Source organism: Chionomys nivalis, chromosome 3, assembly GCF_950005125.1.
Source record: "Chionomys nivalis chromosome 3, mChiNiv1.1, whole genome shotgun sequence".
Lineage (NCBI taxonomy): Eukaryota > Metazoa > Chordata > Mammalia > Rodentia > Cricetidae > Chionomys > Chionomys nivalis.
Window position 1 is genome coordinate 5236238 of NC_080088.1, and position 13076 is coordinate 5249313.

Sequence of the window (13076 nt, forward strand, 5' to 3'; positions counted from 1 at the left end):
ATAACAGTGAGCACAGGCATAGGGAACTGCTATTTGCAGAGCAACTCCACGTATTGCCGGGCTGTGCAGGCTTGTCTCGTATGTTCCCTGTAGCTGGAAGACTTACTAAATTGTGCATTATTTATTATCTCTACTTTATCAGAAGCCAAAGCTCAGCAGAGAGGTTTAATCATTTCCTCAGGGTTAGGAACTAAAAATTTGACTTCTTGTCCAAAGAGGTTGTCCTCTCAGAGACATGGCTCAAGGTTCACACTAGAAGACATGGCTGGAGGTTCACACTAGAAGACATGGCTGGAGGTTCACACTAGAAGGCATGGCCAGAGGTTCACACTAGAAGGCATGGCCAGAGGTTCACACTAGAAGGCATGGCCGGAGGTTCACACTAGAAGACATGGCCGAAGGTTCACACTAGAAGACATGGATGGAGGGTCATACTAGAAGGTATGAACATGGTTCACACTGGAAAGCATGGAAATGATTCACAATAGAAGGCATGCTTATCTCAGGGCCTTTTCTAGAATGCTGAGGGGTGAGTGGAGTTAGGAAGCTCTTGCCTAGGTAGAGTTGGGGAGGGAGGCAAAGGTTTCAGGACTCATATACTGGAAAAGGTTCAGATGGGAGGTACAATATGATTTTGCAGAGAAACCGGAGTAGCCCAGAAGATCTCAGCATACATTTGTGTTGAGGAGAGGGAAGAAAACAAAACAAGCAACAAAACAAGTACAAAAACAAAAACAAAAAATCATTTTTTTATCAATTATTAACCATGAGTTAGGAATTGTACACTAAGACTGATCAACTGTACTCTGAGTGCTGCTCTATGCTCCTGCTCAGTAAGAATAATTTGGATGTTCTGAAAGAGAATATGCCAGGGAAAACTAGCCAGGTACCAGGAAGGCTCCTGTTAAATTCTTCATGCTGTTTTCCAGGTGGGAAGAGAGTGCAGCCCAGGGGGAGTTACAGACATGCGTTCCATATGGAGTAGGATGGGGAAAGCTGAGGAGCTGGTCAGGCCCTGAGAGACTGTTGACAGACATTTTCAAACAAGGGAGAGAAGCATGTTGTCTGATGTGACCAGCGGGGAAGACAGTAGGTGTCTTCTTCCAGGGAGGGCCATGTCTGTTGGAGGAATCAAACCCATTCCTGTCACGTAAGCAACTGGAGGGCGGACTAAGACAAGATGGCTTCACTAATGGTAAGCCCTATCATACTGTAGCTGGCCAGAGGCAGTTTCCTGTTTTATTTAATATGTAAGGTTTTCCACTGGCCCTCAGATGGCGGTGGGACAGTGGTACCATGGGTCCTGTAGCTTTGCAATACTCCCAGAAGCTCCTTTCCTCCCACTTCTTTAGATAGCTTAGGATGAATGGAGACAGAGTCTCCTTGGAAGTCTATTTAACTGCATTGTTCTGTTTACCATTTTATTTGTACAATTTCAAATATGTTGTATGGATAAAAGTTATTTCAGGAATCATTTCAAATGAATATAAATAAATTTTATGTATCTCGGAATAAATATTTCATTGGAAAGATGTATTTCTGTCTAGGAAGTGAGTACCATTAGGTTCTCTGGCTCAAGTCAGCACTGCCACAGAAGTCTGCAGGGTCAGTTTTGAGGTCCCCCAGCCTCCTCTCTCTTTGCATATCTGCACCCCACTCAATGGACGCCAGCTTGTTGTTAAGATAATAACCTCTTCACAGGGCTGTGTCCCCTGATTGTCTGGTCAATACGTTCATAGAATGTAATTAAACCATATCACATCCATGACAGAAAATTGATGACCTTTTAATTATTTCAAGGTAACTGGATAGCTAATCATTTTCTCCTTAAAAAGTATGAGAGCAGCGTGTTTTGAATAAATTGAGGGCAGGATATAAATATTTACTTGTTTTCCTTGCAAGCTGCGTTCCCATGTTTTCCACACGATGTAGGAAGCAGTTTGTAAAGTCAGTGTTGAATACAGGAAGCAAATATTGAGAGAGCGGTGTTCAATTTCACTTTCTTATGATCAAAATTAGGAAATATCTAACAATACCACCAGAAAACCCCACAAATGTTTTTAAGTCTACCTGGTATAAAATATATAGAAAGTAGCTTTTAAAAGGAGTTCAGCTATACTGGAAATTGCCTATAAAATCAGAGTTAGGTCTGCCTTCCTGGGGTAATATTGAGCCTTATTATATGTCATTTGGGGTGACATCTGATTTTCACAGGGCCAAGTTATCCAAACCCCAAATCAAAACCCAGTGCACGATGGACGAGGGTTCTAGTGAAATGTATTCATTACTTTTCTCATTATTGTGGCCAAAGGTTTGGCAAGGGTCAACTTACAAATGGAGGCATTTATTCTGGCTCCAGTTTGAGAGGGTGTAGTCTATTGTGGAGGAAGGTGTGGGGGTGTCTGTGGCAGCAGGAGGGTGGGGTGGGGGTCCTCACATCTCAGCAGATGAAGACACACAGAGAAAGGATAATAGTCCTCATCTGGCTTCCTCATTTTCTTTTAATTAAATCTGAACCCCCAGCCCATGTGCTGGTACCACCTATGTTCAGGGGAAGTTTTCCATCCTCAGTTATTTCTCTCTTAAAACAACCCACATGCACCCCCAGAAGTGTGTCTCCTGGGTGGCTCTTAATCCAATCAAACTAATGACAAAGATAAACTCACTGAGCAGGTAATGAGACACACTGTCTTAAATCACAATTAATTCTCACAACTGGTATTACATGGCTTTCAGATTTTCTCATTTAAATTATGTATTTTATAACTTCTTCAAATAAGAAAACCTCCAGCTCCTATATGATATATGTGGTAGAATAACAACAACCCATTCCAACACCAGTATTTTCTCTGCAGTCTGGTACAAAAGACTGTTTTGTCTCTACACAGGGGCAAACACTCACTTCCCTCCCCATCGTCCATTAGCAGAGAAAGTGATTGGGCGACTACTTGAAAAATTATCTGCTTAATCTTGGCCTGAAATTCCAGTCAGCAAAATTAATGGGGAGTGAGCTGACTTCAGTAGGAGAGCGCATGGCGGTGGCTATGATTCATTGCTGGGCATATTAAATATAGAAGCTACGTCTGGAAGCAGCTCTTTACTGGAGGTATTTATAAGTAAATCGGTTCAGGGCCTTGCATATGCCATATTTAAACTTTCCCTTTCTTTAAAAATGTTACATGTCAGTTTTCCAGCACTTCCTAGGCAGCAGCTCCCTTTGGAATACAGGCAAGAATTTCACGGACCGTTAAAATGCGGCGGCTTGATTCTGGGTCTTGACTTTTGAGACATATAGCTTGGGCTAGACTTGCTACCACTCTCTGCTATTCTCCTGCTGCCTTGACATCCCACGTTCTGGGGGAGCAAGTGTGCACTGCCACCTGGTCCTGGTTGCTACACCAACAGCTACAGTGGCTTAGATCCAGGGTCCCTTAGCCAAAGTATCTTAGGTCAAAGTGTTTGGGTTTTGGAATATTATTTGTTCATGTGTTATAAATACATGCATAATACATGTGTGCAGATGTATCTCTGCCTGTCTGTCAGTCTGTCTGTTTACTGAGAGATCTTAGAGATAAGATGCAGGGAAAACCCCCGCGTATTTTATAGGCACCTTACACATGTGGTCATTTTACAGAACATTTCCCAGAGTGTCTCTGTTCTGTGACCTGATATATGATGTTAGGTTTGGAGCTTTTTACTTATTGTGTCATGGGTATGGAATTCCCACTTCCTGTACCGTGTTCAGAAAATTTTAGATTTTGTCACATTCTGAGTTTAGGATTTGGGTTTAGAGATGCTCTGTGTGACGTGGCGGGAAAGACACCGGTAAGCTACTCCCACATGGCCTCCAGATGTGTGTGTGTAAGGACAGGATTGGAACTTGTGCTTCACTGCTCTTCTTGGGACATGTGGCTAGAACAAGTGTCTGCTCACTGCAGATAGGATAGCCATGAGAGATCAAAGAAACAAATCCACTCCAGGAGCATGGGTGATTTAGGTAGCAGCATTGCTGAAAAGACCCCAACAGGGTGACAACTTAGGGATCTGTAGCCCAGAACCCTATGCACAAGTTGTGGGCTTCTCCTCAGAAGAGTCTCCTCTCCCTCAGTAACTATCCTTTGTTTATGTTATCCCCAGGGGCCTTGGGAGCCTTGGAACTTCCCGAGCCTCGGGTCTTGTCTGAGTTTCTTTAGAGTCTTTGCTTAAGGAAGAAAGATTCCATTTTAGAAGTGCACAGCAAATGGAAGCAGAGCCTTAGAAGTGCACACCAAATGGAAGCAGACCCTTAGAAGTGCACAGCAAATGGAAGCAAACCCTCTCCACTTACGGAGCTGCAGCAGGAATGCAAGGTGCCTGGCAATAGTAGATCAGCTTTGCTCTCTCCCTTTCTTTAGTTCTTTGAGGATTCCCTACAATGCATTTTGATCACATTTGCTCCCAGCCTCAACTTCTCCCAGATCCAACTTCTTTCTTACCTGCCCAGCATTTTCTTTAAAGTCATCAAGTCCAGTTTTTCTGGCCATATACTGTTGGGTATGCGCCTTTCACTGGAGTGTGGTTAACCCGTCCGGGTCTACACCCATAGAGAAAACCAGCCATTCCTTTCTCAGCGGCTATCAGTCCCTACTAGGGGTGGGGCTTGGTCTAGCCTGCGACTCTTCAGGTGTCGATTGCTATGAGTTCATTTGTGCAACTGCCCTGTGACTCCTAAAGTCTTTCTTCCTGGATCGAAAAGTTCACGGTTGTTGCTCTGGGTGTTAGGAAGAAGAGTGCACATGGGGGACTTTTCACGCCTTCCACCCTGTAGTTCCGAGTGACAGACACAGAGCAGCCTTGAGAGCTACCACAAGGAGAACAGCAGCTGAAACGATCGAAGCATCTTTTTCTTCCTGGCTGTAAATCTCTCAGTTGGGAAAAGTTATTCCATTGACCTAATTTCCTGTGTGTATCTATCAAGTGACGACACCTGAATCAAGCTAAACCCTGGCATTTCTCCATTTCCTGTTGTATGATTGCCGAGGTGGGGCACTTTCTCAGTGATGTCAGGATTCGCATCACAGGGAAATCGATGCACACTGATATTTGTCTTATAAATCTAATTTTTGAAGATGCCTCCCACCCCTAGAAAGAATGGATGTGCATTCTGTGTCTCCCTCCATCTAATCCTTTGTTATATCATTTCCAGGTGGAGACTTAAATGGCGTAGTACTGGTGACTGTGTGGGTAAGTGGCAATGAGCACCGGGCCTTCAGATAGGTAGTCTGACTTTCCTCAAAGGCAGTAGTAAAGGATGCTCAAGATATCAGTGCACCTACCTGCATGACCCGCCTACAGTGCAGACAGACCTCCAGCTGTCCTTCACCACGCCCTAACAACACGAGCTCTACAGAGCACAGTCTTCTCACTCTTCTCTTACACCTGCCTGACCTTTTTATTAATCCTTCATTCAAATATTATATTGACACCACTGTGTACCACATACTAAGACAAGATTGTGAAAACTTAGGAATTCTGACTCATTCAGAAACAGCTCACAGGAGAGTAAAATAGGCGCCCAGGACAATTCCGAGGGAGAGCGCTTACCCGCCATACACAAGTTCAAGCCCGAGAAACTCACCTTGCCGCAAACACAAGTAAAAGAACAGCAGAGAAATGTGATTCCAGACCGCAATAAGTGCCGATGGTAAAACAAATAGAATACAAGAAGGCAGTGAGGTGAGAAAGGAAGAAAGGCTGGCGGAGGAGGGATCGGCTTCCGACGAAGTGACAGAGAAAGTCAGAGGTGACGATGAAGATACTAACAATGTTCGGTGCAAGAACAGCCCAAATTAAGGGCACATTCTGTGCTCTGGTCCAAAAGGGTCTGGTGAGTTGGGAGGAAGAGGCTCAGCATGGTTGGGCAAAAGAGCAAGACGATATAAGCTGTGACATGACCACGTGTTGAAGCTGAGGAAGGCAGATTGATACCATCCCAAGAAGAAACAGAAAACATGAATAAGTTTAGAAACTATTTCAAACATAATTTTTTAAAAAAATCCTCTCGCACAGAAAATATTCAGGTTATTTGTAGAATTTTCTGGTAAGTTATACAGATACTTCTGATCTTAACATTGGTTTCAACATGTTTATTATTATTTAGGGGTGGCAAGGGCTGCAGATTCAGAGGATAAATAGAAAACAGATGGGTTCTTACCTACCATAGAGGAAGCATGCCACCCGTGAAGGCAAACACAGGTTGTTCAGGAGGCAGAGGTGGGATGGGTGACCTGTGACCAGCTTCTTCAGCATGGTCTCTGAGGGAAGGCATGGGGACTCATGGCAAGCAGGGGTGTTACTTTGCTAGTCGGCTAATTTCAGTGGACCTGTGGGTGTTGCTTTTGCTCACTGGGAGCCAGCCCATCTACAGTGAGTTTGGGGTGTAGGCTTAAGATCCTGGCATCTGTGTTCTAAGGATGTGTTCACTGGGAGCTGATGTGGTAGGGATTGGCAGCAATCCCTCTGAGCTCAGCAAAGATGTCATCACAGCAAGATGTACAAAACAAGAGAGAAGGTTAAGGGTAGGTGAGTTAGCAGCCAAGCCTGCCAACCTGAGTTTGCTCTCCAGTTCTCCCCAACTCCTGCAAGCTGTCCTCTGAGCTCCACACTGCCACCATGGTACACACAGGCCCACACATATATAGACACAACATAAGTTAATAAAAATGCAATATAGATTTAAAGGCAAGATTAGTGCATAAATAAATTACTGCAGAGTAGTTTTTAAGGTTTTTGGAACTACCACAAACTTGAGAGTGACTTCACAAGAAGGTCAAAAGGTTGCAGCCCACACTCATGCAGGGACACGTCAAAGTCATCTTCTGTGCATTATGAGAGTTCGCTTCTCTTGTGACTCTCTTTGGTCATTTAAGTCATTTTCCTTGCATCTCCTAGAAAGTGCCAAAAGTTAGATAGACCCTTTAAAAAGGTTAAAATATTTCACATCTGAACCCAAGGAGCCCTTTCGATTTTGCCCAAGTACACTATTGGCCCTTGATTTCTTTAGAGATTAAGAAGGTTCCTTTGTAGTCTGAGTTTGTTTTTCAATCTTTAGATGAATCTAATATTTTTCTGACTCTGAATGATCATATGATCTCACCTTTCATTTGTGAATCATATTGTTTTGTTTTCCAATGTTAACTCCTTCATGCCTCCCTAGAAGATAGACACATTTCTAAGTGTCCTCTTGTGTTGCTTGCTTCATTTGCATGTAGTTCATTCGTGAATTTGCAGCTAACGAAGTGAGTTTGTTTCTAATTTCTCCCTCTTATGATCTTCTTGCAGATCTTAGTATAAACTGGCCCCTTTCTGTCCTCCAGAGAGATTTGTTGCTATTTCTTCCTTATGTGTTTTTTAAAAAGGTAGATAAGTCATGTGGATATTGAGTTGCTTGACTCAAATTTTATTTATAAAATCAATTCTACGTTAAATTTGAACCCCTTCAGAGTTTTCCTTTTCTGCTTGTGTCAGTTTCATTAAGATGTGACATTCGAGGGATTGTGTTAACCTCTTCCAAACTGTTATGATTATTGCTTGGACCATCTTGTAAAAGTCTGTTTCTTGGCTCTCTGCTCCTCCCTGTTCTAGAGACAGCCGCTTTTTTTCATGCAGTGCCAGCCTCATTCCAGAGACACGATGGTGAAGGTCGGAGCGAACGGATTTGGCCATATTGGACGCCTGGTTACCAGGGCTGCCTTCACTTCTGGCAAAGTGGAGGTTATTGCCATCAATGACCCTTTCTTTCATCGACCTCAACTACATGGTCTACATGTTCCAGTATGACTCCACCCATGGCAAGTTCAAAGGCACAGTTAAGGCTGAGAATGGGAAGCTTGTCATCAACGGGAAGGCCATCACCATCTTCCAGGAACGAGATCCCGCCAACATCAAATGGGGGGATGCTGGCGCCGAGTATGTTGTGGAGTCGACCGGTGTCTTCACCACCATGGAGAAGGCTGGGGCCCACTTGAAGGGTGGGGCCAAAAGGGTCATCATCTCCGCCCCTTCTGCTGATGCCCCCATGTTTGTGATGGGTGTGAACCATGACAAGTATGACAATTCCCTCAAGATTGTCAGCAATGCTTCCTGCACCACCAACTGCTTAGCCCCCTTGGCCAAGGTCATCCATGACAACTTTGGCATTGTGGAAGGACTCATGACCACAGTCCATGCCATCACGGCCACCGAAAAGACTGTGGATGGCCCCTCTGGGAAGCTGTGGCGAGACGGCCGTGGCGCTGCCCAGAACATCATCCCTGCATCCACTGGCGCTGCCAAGGCTTGGGCAAAGTCATCCCAGAGCTGAACGGGAAGCTCACAGGCATGGCCTTCCGTGTTCCTACCCCCAATGTGTCCATCGTCGATCTGACATGCCGCCTGGAGAAAGCTGCCAAGTATGACGACATCAAGAAGGTGGTGAAGCAGACATCCGAGGGCCCACTAAAGGGCATCCTGGGCTACACTGAGGACCAGGTTGTCTCCTGTGACTTTAACAGTGACTCCCACTCTTCCACCTTTGATGCTGGGGCTGGCATTGCTCTCAATGACAACTTTGTAAAGCTCATTTCCTGGTACGACAATGAATTTGGCTACAGCAACAGAGTGGTGGACCTCATGGCCTACATGGCCTCCAAGGAGTAAGAAGCCCACCCTGGACCACCCATCCCAGCAAGGACACAGCAAGAGAGAGGCCCTCGGCTGCTGAGCAGTCCCTGTCCTAACTCAACCCTTGACACTGAGCATCTCCCTCACAGTTTCCATCCCAGACCCCCAGAATAGCAGGAGGGGCTTAGGGAGCCCTACTCTCTTGAATACCATCAATAAATTTCATTGCACCCCTAAAAAAAAAAAGTCTGTTTCTTGAAGATGAGAGACAAAACTGTCTCTCTTTCTGGTGAAGACCAGGGTGGATTCAGAGGCTGGTCGAGAAAGGTGGGGAAGTACATCTAATAGTTAGCAAGGAATCAAACAAAATCATCAAATCTATTGTCCTTGATCTCAAATAAGTGTTATCACCATTGAGATAGCATCTATGTCAAGAGAGCAGGTGTGAGGCCCAGGTCAGCCAACCTGTGTAGGAGATTCGATTACACATATGGGTCCTGAAGGGCATTTGAGATAAGACAGGACTGGTTACTATTTTAAGTTTTTAAAGTATGTATATAGTCCTGTTTTATGTATTTCTAAGTCAAACAAAGTGTTTTCAAAAAATCAATGTTTACATGACAAGAGAACCCACTCTGAAGGCACACACTTCTGAAGCACTTAGCCCCTTGGTTGTGTGACTGTGCCACACCCTTTTCTATCGGCCAGTGAATCCATTTTTATTTTCTTAAGACATAATTTTATCTTCTCAGCAGACACTAAATTGATGTCTTTTGTGATAAATAATATCTAAAAACAATTCCCCCAGATCTTGGATGTTCAATTATTGCATCATACAAATGTATTTGTGATATTGTAAGGTAGTAATATGAGCACAAATGTTGGTGTTTTAGAAATGAACAGAAGTTACCAAATGGCACCAATGTGATCACAATGATAATCTCATGTATAGTGTGCATTTACACAAACTTTTTAGACTATATAAAAATCATTGTACTTTAAGTTCACTGTCTTTTACAAAAACAACATAAATAAGTTAGGTTTATACTCAAATCTGGTTTTCACATGTAAGACTGAAATAGAAAGGTTTAAATATTTGTTTAACTTATGTACATTTTCATTAGTCATAAGAAGGAAGTTGTGATCGTTGACTTTGCTGTAGAGATGTCAAGAATATTTCTGTTTTTATTACCCAGCAGAGCTAAACATGGGTGGAGTCTCATTCCTGTGTCTTTTCAAAGAACATCATTTTGGTCAGAAATAAAGAGAATAAGTGATTGGAGCTATGGGGACACTATCTTTCTACAGTAACCATTTATTTATTTACTTACCTTTATTTTACTTTATTTTATTTTATCTATTTTGAATGGAGCCTCATTTTCTCGGGTTGGCCTTGAGTTCACTATATAAGCAAGCATGACCTAGAATTTCTGCCTCTCCTGCCCCCCCCCCCCAAGTACTGGGAAGACAGGGGTATGTGCCACCTTACTCGGCTTCTGCGATGGAATTCGGGACTTTATACATGCTAGATGAGTAGTCTACCAAGCGAGCTACAGTCTCAGCTCAAGAATGTTAAGTCAGAAAGTTCGGTCCCACATCAAAGTTAGAGGGAGCCCTCCACCTTCTGATAGTTGTGTAACCTTTAGGTCTGAAATAACAATTGTTGAACAAAGAAGGCAAAAACAAGATCATTTCAAACAGTTACCAGGTGACTTGCTGACCACATTGAGGTTGTTTAGGCAATGAATGCACTTGGGAAAAGAAGTGGTGGGGAGATGAGCACACAAGGTGGCTGTGTAGTGGCACAGGAGACAGGCAGGGCACTGGAGGCCTTGGGGCTGATGGGCTGGTTAGCACTAGCAAACACAGCAATAAGGAGCCAAGAAGCAGGAAGGGTTTATCTAGGCTCATGGTAACTTGACTCTGTTTTCTTGAGCTTGGCGTGGCACAGTCCACAATGGCGGGAGGGTGTGAAAAAGAAGACATTTATTTCATGACTGGGGAGCAAAAAGAAACAGGAAGGGAGAGTGTCCCAATATCCCCTTCACGGGCATGACTCTAAGGACCTAACTTCCTTCCACTGAGTCCTACCTACTAAGGTTCCATCATGTCGCAATAATGTCACATGCTGGAGACTAAGCCTTCAGCATCCAGGACTTTGAATAATATTCAAGATCCAAACTAGCTTCCATGTTCCCTGTCATGATAATGGACTAAACTTCTGAAGTGAGTCACTGCAATGAAATGTTTTCTTTGTGAGAGCTGCCGTGGTCATAGTGTGTCTTCGCAGCAATAATAACCCTAAGATGGCGTATTAAAGGCTTCTCTATCGCTCTAAATTTTCCATTTTTTGACCATGCTTCCTGGGTCAAGTTTTACATTGTAGCCCCATCCTCTCGATCTCCTATTGCACATTCTCTATAGTTTTTTTCTCGTACGATAATCTGTGAATTCTATTTCCTAATGTTTATTTACTCCAGTGTTTCTGAGGAATTCATACCAAGCCAACTCGTATTGATTTTCTAGTCATCACCAATATTTTACTTAAGAATTTTGCATTTATAATTCATCTACATATAAATTACATATAAATTTCTAACGTCCTTGTCTAGTGTATGGGTTATACCCAACTTGCAAACTGAAGTGAGGAATTTTCCCTAGAATACTTTGTATAAACATGGACACTATAGAGTCTACCTGTAACTTCACGTGACTTCACAGTTCATCTTCAGACTTCCAGTAGAGGGGCAGGCTGAGGTGAGGCTTGCTTTTCTTCTATTCCTTCCTTGGACTTGAGGCTGAGTCAGAGGAACCTATACCCCTGACTTTTAGCTAACGCTGAGGTGTGCCTGGCCTTGGCCTTTAGTCTCTTTAGGTCCAATTGAACAGCAGTTCCCAGACCATCTTATTTTTTTCTGCCAAGAGAATTTTAAGAAACAAGTGACGACCCTAAAAAAAAAACACAAGGAAATCAGAGGTTGTGAGTTGGGAGGTGATGGTGTACGCCTGCAATCCCAGTACTTGGGAGGCAGAGGCAGGTGGATTTCGCGAATTTGAGGCCAGCCTGGTCTAAAGTTCCAGGACAGACACCAAAGTTACAAAGAGAAACCCTGTCTCCCAAAAGAGAGAGAGAGAAAGAGAGAGAGAGAGGAAAGAAAGAAAGAAAGAAAGAAAGAAAGAAGGAAGGAAGGAAGGAAGGAAGGAAGGAAGGAAGGAAGGAAGGAAGGAAAGAAAGAAAGAAAGAAAGAAAGAAAGAAAGAAAGAAAGAAAGAAAGAAAGAAAGAAATAGAGCTTGTGACTTCTCTGCTCCTGTCATGGTTAGAATCCATAGTTGGCAATGGTGAATGAAACCACACCTTATTTTCTCTCTGGGTTTCCATTTTACAGAGAATTTGGGGAAAAAAATTCACTCTCAGATGCTATGGAAAAACACGAAGTCACATATTAATTTAATTTTTTTTATCTGGAAAAAAAGTCTGTATCATAATAGAGTCCTCCAGCCACCAGCTCGAGTCATGCCCCTCTGAGCTGGCAGCCTCCAGCACTCAATAAGCGCTTGTGTGTTTGAAGAGGTTTGCTCTCCCATAGTAGCTGACCAAATCAGAGGCAGAGCCAGGCAGGGAGTGCTCTATTTTTAGCGGAGATGGTTCATTTTATTTCCATGTGACATGGAAAATTCTTAAAGAAACAAAATGACAGCAATGTGCGTGCTTGTTTAGGACATGATTTCCGGCTGTGTGTCTGTGCCAATCTAACAGCGAGTCTCTGACTTCGCCCTTGCTGCTTGCATTTCTTACCTTGGCCTTTTGGTGTCATTCTCAGATTAATCTGAAAAGCAGAGGAAGCAGGGAAATTATTCTCCGGACTCTGGGTCTCTGCTTTCTCCCTTGAAACAAGGATAATTCAGCCAGGAGGTCAGCATCTCCGCCATCTTTTCTTACGTGCACATGTAGAAATGGCGTGCGATGGCGGTAACTCAGTGGAACCTAGGCAAGCAGGGACAGCAAACCCAGCCTGGGCTTTTACAGAGAGCACAAAGAGAACTTGGCTGAACTGTTTTGTTTACTATCGACGGGATGTAACAGTGATGCTCCTCAGCCATCCCGGCCGTGGCTCCTTCTGAACAGCATGGTCCATGGTGGCTGCAGATGATGGTGAAGTCCTCCGTCTCCACTTCTGCTATGTCCATGCGGTTGTCACACTCACCATCCACAAGTGAGAGAACCCTTGGTCCTCAGCCAGGCCGTCATCAGCTCTGTCACTGCACTTCCTTTCAACTCAGAAAAGATCATTTTCTAACAATTTTTATTTTTCTCCCTGATAATTATAATTTTCCTCCATTTGTAATATTATTATATACACTTAGTGAGATGGACTCTTTTTGCTCTACACAAATAAATAAGGACATACAGTAAACAAGTATGTGATAAGAGATA

The 13076-nt window shown here is 43.5% G+C and overlaps 1 pseudogene; it reads right to left on the reverse strand.

Moving 5' to 3' along the window:
• The window catches only part of LOC130870868 (RNA binding motif protein, X-linked-like-1), a 188735-nt pseudogene extending 175906 nt beyond the window's left edge, over window positions 1–12829 (reverse strand).
• Between the last annotated feature and the right edge of the window lie 247 nt (window positions 12830–13076).